General features: G+C 39.8%; 1 non-coding gene across 1 annotated transcript; it reads right to left on the bottom strand.

Moving 5' to 3' along the window:
• Positions 1 to 6,111: 6,111 nt before the first annotated feature.
• LOC133775501 (U6 spliceosomal RNA) lies at positions 6,112 to 6,217 on the bottom strand. Its single transcript, XR_009868245.1, has one exon. It is a non-coding gene; the product is annotated as a U6 spliceosomal RNA (small nuclear RNA).
• Between the last annotated feature and the right edge of the window lie 250 nt (positions 6,218 to 6,467).

Here is a 6,467-nt window from a genome sequence, read left to right on the forward strand (position 1 = left end):
TGGAGAAATATCTACTTAAGTCCTTTGCCCAGTTTTTAATTGAGTTGTTTTTGTTGTTGGGTTTTTAATAATTCTTTTGTTGGCTTTGTTTTGTTATTTTTCAACTTTTATTTAGTAAATACAAATTTCCAAAGTACAATTTTTGAATTATAATGGCTTTTTCCCCCATAACCTCCCTCTCACCCACCACCATCCCATCTCCCCCTTCCTCTCCCATCCCATTCACATCAAGGTTCATTTTCAATTATCTTTATATACAGAAGATCAACTTAGTATATACTAAGTAAAGATTTCAACAGACTGCACCCACTCAGACACACAAAGTATAGAGTACTGTTTGGGTAGTAGTTTTACCATTAATTCGCCTAGTACAACACATAAGGACAGAGATCCTACATGGGACGCAGGTGCACAGTGACTCCCGTTGTTGATTTAATGATTGACACTCTTATTTATGGCCTCAGTAATCACTCGAGGCTCTTGTCATGAGCTACTAAGGCTATGGAAGCCTCTTGAGTTCACCAACTCCTATCTTATTTAGACAAGGCCATATTCAAAAGTGGAAGTTCTCTCCTCCCTTCAGAGAAAGGTACCTCCTTCTTCGATGGCCCGTTTTTTCCACTGGGATCTCACAGAGATCTTTCATTTAGGTCATTTTTTTTTTTTTTTTGCCACTGTGTCTTGCCTTTCCATGCCTGTGAAACTCTCATGGGCTTTTTAGCCACATCTGAATGCCTTAAGGGCTGATTCTGAGGCCCGAGTGCTGTTTAGGGCATTTGCCATTCTATGAGTCTGCTGTGTATCCCACTTCCCATGTTGGATCATTCTCTCCTTTTAAATTCTATCAATTATTATTTGTAGACATTGGTATTATTTATGTAATCCCATTGACACTTAATTCTATCTTTTTGATCAATTATGAACTTAAACTGATCATTTTAACGAGAATTCTTATATTTCTGTGTATTAATCCATTATCAGAAATATGATTTACAAATACTTTCCCCGTTTTGTGGATTGCCTTTATACTCTGTTAGTATAGACTTTATTTTTTCATTTTACTTGAAAGGCAGAGAGGCAGAATGGGATTTTTCCATCTGCTGGTCACTTCCCAAATGCCTGTAACAGCCATGGCTGGGTGAGGCTGGAGCCAGGAGCCAGAAACTCAGTCTGGGTCTCTCATGTGGGTGACAGGGAACTAGGAATCGAGGCTTCACAGGATGTTTTTTCCCACTGCTGCCTTCCCATGGTGTCCATTAGGAAAAAGCTAAATGAGCAGCGGAAGCAGGACTCCTAGTAGGCACTCCAAAATCAGATGCAGGCTTCCAAGCGATGTCTTAACCAATATGCCAAACACCCTCCCATGTTGGTACAGGTTTTTGATGTACAAAATGTTTAGATTTTTGAAGTCTGATTTTTTTGTTTTTTCTTTGATTGCTTGTGACTTTGGTATTATAACAAAGACCCAATTAAATGTCATGAGTTTTGTTCCATGTTTTCCTCTAAGAGTTTTATAGTTTTAAGTCTTATAATTAGGTCTTTGACCCATTTTGGATTAGTTTTTGCATTTAGTGTTAAGTAAGGGTTCAAGTTTTTCTTTTGCATTCAGATACCCAATTCATCTGGCACCATTTACTAAAAAGACTATCTCTTCCCATTAGGTGGTCTTGGTACCCTAGTCAAAAAATCATTTGACCATAAGTTGTTTATTTCTGGGGTTTCTATTAGATTCCATTGGTCTATGAGAATATTTCTATCTTATTCAAAAATTGCCTTGCTTTCAGTGCTGTATAGTTTTATAGTAAGATTTGAAATCCCAAAGTGTGAATGTTTCAGCTTTTTTTCTTCTCTTTTTTTGGGGGGAATGGTGATTTGGAATTCTTTGAGATTCCATATCAATTCTGGAATGGATTTTTTTCTATTGTTAATTTTTTAAATTCTTATTTTTATTTGACAGGTAGAGTTATAGACAGAGAGAGACAGAGAGAAAGGTCTTCCTTCCATTGGTTCACTCCCCTAATGGCTGCCACAGCTGGTGCTGCGCCGATCCAAAGCCAGGAGCCGGGTGCTTCCTCCCGGTCTCCATGCGGGTGCAGGGACCCAAGCACCTGGGCCATCCTCCACTGCCCTCCCGGGCCACAGCAGAGAGCTGGATTGGAAGAGGAGCAACCGGAACATAATCCGGTACCCCAACCAGGAGCGCCGGCCCGGATTTTTTCTATTTTTAAAATAAAAAGCCACCAGGATTTTGGGTTTTGATGGGATTTCATTTAATCTATAGATTGCTTCAGGTGGTATTAACATCTGTGTATTATTAAATCTTCCAATCCACAAACATTAGATGTTTTTCCATGTTTTTTGTCTTTTAAATTTGTTTCAGTAGTTTTCATCATAAAAGTCTTTTGCTGCCTTGTTTAATTCCCATTATTTTTTCTTCTGATATTATTGTAAGCAGAGTTGTTTTCATGATTTCCTTCTCAGATTGTTCAGTGTTACTATGCAGAAATGCAACTGAGTTTTGCATGTAGACTTTGTATCCTGATACTTTGCTGAATTTGTTTATTAGTATTAACAGCTTTTTCCTGTGTGGAATCTCCAGGGTTTTTTTTATATATAAGATCATATTATCTTTAAATAGATAAAATTTTTTTCTTTCCAATTTAGATGGTTTTTATTTTCCTTGAATGGGTGCCCTTACCAGAATTTCCACTATTATGTTGTCTAGAAGTGGCCAAAGTGGACATCTTTGCCTTGCCTTTGATCTTACAGGGAAGAGTTCAGTCTTTCACAATTGAGTTGGATGTTTTCTTTTTTTTTTTAATTTTATTTATTTATTTTTTGACAGGCAGAGTGGATAGTGAGAGAGAGAGACAGAGAGAAAGGTCTTCCCTTTTTGCTGTTGGTTCACCCTCCAATGGCCACTGCGGCCGGCGCATCTCGCTGATCCGAAGCCAGGAGCCAGGTGCTTCTCCTGATCTCCCATGCGGGTGCAGGGCCCAAGAACTTGGGCCATCCTCCACTGCCTTCCCGGGCCATAGCAGAGAGCTGGCCTGGAAGAGGGGCAACGGGGATAGAGTCCGGCGCCCCAACCGGGATTAGAACCCGATGTGCCGGCGCCGCAAGGCGGAGGATTAGCCTGTTAAGCCACGGCGCCGGCCGAGTTGGATGTTTTCTGACATGGCTTTTTTAGTACTGAGGTACTGCTATGTTTCAAATATAGTCTGTCCCCCTTAAAACTCATGATGAAATATGATTGCCATCATGGTGGTGCTGGGAGTCTGGGCCTTTGGAGAGAGTTAGTGCCCTTCTTATGGGACTCAGTGAATTCTCTCAGGAGTGAGTCTGTTCTTGAAAGACTGGATTAATTTCCCTGAGAGAGGGTTGTTGTAAAGCAAGGCTTCCCTTTGTGTCTGGCCACCTCTGAGTGCACCTGCTTGATTTTCCATTTCCCACCATGAGTTGAAGCAACGCTGAGCCCTCGCCAGGTGTGGCTGCCTAAGCTTACAATTCATCGCCTCCGGAATTATGAGCTGAATAATCCTCTTTTCTTTATAAATAACCCAGTCTCAAATATTCTGGCATAGCAAAGGAAAATAGATGAAGACAGGTACTTTCCTTCTATTTCTAGCTTGTTGAGTGCTTTTTTTTTTTTCTTTATCATGAAAAGATGTTAAGTTCAATGATTTTTTTCTGCATCTATTGAAATGATTGTATAGCCTCTTAAAAAAATTCGGAGTGGTAGAGTGGGTAAAACTGCTTCCTGCAGTGCCGGCATCCCACATGAGTGCTGGTTCATGTCCTGGCTGCTCCACCTCTGATCCAGCTCCCTGCTAATGGCTTGGGAAAAGCAGCAGAGAATGGCCCAAATCCTTGCACCCACATGGGAGACCTGGAAGAAGCTCCTGATCTGCCCTGGCCATTGTAGGCATTTTAAACCAACTGGATGAAATTCTCTCTCTCTCTCTCTCTCTCTCTCTCTCTCTCTCTCTCTCTCTAGTTCTCACTCTTCCTCTCTTTCTCTGTAATTCTAGCTTTTAAAGACATCAACAAATCTTTAAGAAAAAAATAAAAAATTCAGAGACAGAACACACACACAGAGAAACAGACTAAGAGACAAACTCCATCTGTTGGCTCCCTCTCCAAATGACTTCAATGGCCAGGACTAAAGCCAGGAGCTGGTAATTCAATCTAGGTCCCTCATGTGGGTGGCAAGAACCCAATTACTTGGGCTCATCTGCTGCCTCCCCAGGTCAGCATTGTTAAGAAGATGGAACCAAGAGCCAGAGCTGAGAATTGAACCCAGGCACTCAGGTGAGGGATGTGGAGTCTTAACCAGCATCTTAACTAATTCGATGTGAGTAAGCAGGCAGCTAGTTAAGTCTTGGTGAGCTGGAAGCCTTGAAGCCCTACAATATAATGTGTCAAAGATGCCCTCCTTTCCAAGATTCCTCTGTATCTCATCCAGAACCAAGAAAGGGGAGACACCCTACCGCATGAAGGTGCCATATAATTCCAGGATGGCGTCACTCATGCTAAAGCACCATCCCCTACCTCATAAAAGAGGCCGAAAATGAAGGCAAACTCTGCTTTTGCTAGAGACCACAGTTGGGGGTGTTATTCAGGCTTTTCCCTCTCTGCCTCTTTGGGCAATCCTCTGGCACACTTATGAGGGGTATTTCTCCACATGGCATAGGTGAATGTGTGCTTTCTTTACCCACAGGTGTAGGTGAATGTGTGCTTTCTTTCTCACTGTTATAGAAATCCTGTTGCTACTTGCACACCTAATGAAGTCTTCACTTCGAATGCTTATCTTTGTGTGAGACAAAAACCTGGATTGGAAGTTAATATGCTTATGCCCACATCATTAACCACTAGATCAACTGCCTGCCCCTATACAACTTAAAAAAAAAAAAAACACAACAAACAACAACTTCATTCTGTCAATGTGATGTGTTACATTTGATCAGTTTTTGTGTGTTGAATCAGCCTTGCATTTCTGGACTAAATCCCACATGGTCGTAAACTAGAATCCTTTTAATACGCCACTGATTCAGTTTGCTGTTGTGCTTGGTTGAGGACTTTTCCCATCAATGTTCATAGGGATATCTGTAGTGTTTGAGTTGTGTCTTTGGCGTTGGTGTCAGGGGAGCGCTAGCTTCATAATAGACAGTGTTTCCTCCTTTCCAGTGTTTTAGGGACAGTTTGAGGAGAGCTGCTGTTAGCTCCTCTTTAGATGTTTGGTGGAGTTCACCTGGGAGGCCATCAGGTTCAGCACTTCCCTTTGCTGGGAGACTGTTAATACTATGTCAATCTCCTTAGTCGTTCTGTCTATTCAGATTCTCTATTTCTTTTTGATTTAGTCTTGGTAGACTTTGTTTCTAGTGATTTAGAAATGCATCCATTTAATCTGCCCAGTTTTTGTGGTTACAATTCTTCATCGCATTCTCTTATAACCCTTCATCTCTGTGATATCAGTAGCAATGTCCCCACTTCTACTTCCGAGTTTGTCAGTTGAGTCTTTTCTCTTTTTCCTTTGTCCTTCTAGCTAAACCTTTGTCAATCTGGTTGAAGCAACAATTGATTTCATTGATTTTTTTCCCTATTGTTTTTCTATCCTTAATTTATCTCTGCCTTAATTTTCATTATTTCCTCCCTTTTGCCAGCTTTGGTTATAGTTCTCCCTTTTCTACTTCTTTGGTTGTAAAATTAAATTAGGTTATTGCTTTGGGATCTTTCTTGATTTGCTTATTGAAATGTTTATTTTAATAGTCAAATAATTATATAGATCTTCTAGTATTCTCTCCCATAGTAGGCTGATTGTAACTATTTTCAAAATGTTAGAAAAAAGCATTTGGGATGTTTTCACCATACAGAAATAATAAATGTTTAAGGAGATGGATATGTTTATCTTGATTTGGACACTACACAATGTTTACATGTATGAAAACATCACGTGGTATCCCATAAATATGTATACTTTTCATGTCTGTTAAAAATAAAAGTAAATGCCAATAAAATCCAAACAGGAAAAAATCATATATATTTATGAGGTATAATGTGATGTTTTGAGATATCTCACACACTGTGGAGTGATAATAGCAAGCTAATTTTTAAAATTTTAATTGCTTCATGAATTTGCCTGTCATCCTTACACCAGAGCCATGCTAATATTCTTTGTGTTGTTCCGAATATATACTCCAAGTCCTGCTTTCAATTCTGTTGGGTATATACTCAAAAGTGGAATTTTTGGATCCTATGGTAATTCTGTTTAATTTTTAAAGAAACCACGTGATTGTACTTTCTTTTGGCACCTTAAACCAATGCTGCTCTTTTATTGGGCATTACATGAACATATTTTTGAAGGTAAAATGATTCTGTAGGCTAAATATTTTTGAAGCAGATTATACTTTTCACAGTGACATTGATTGCTAAGCGTAGTCTCCCGACAATAAGCTCTCTGGGTAGAT

Source organism: Lepus europaeus, chromosome 16, assembly GCF_033115175.1.
Source record: "Lepus europaeus isolate LE1 chromosome 16, mLepTim1.pri, whole genome shotgun sequence".
Classification (NCBI taxonomy): Eukaryota; Metazoa; Chordata; class Mammalia; order Lagomorpha; family Leporidae; genus Lepus; species Lepus europaeus.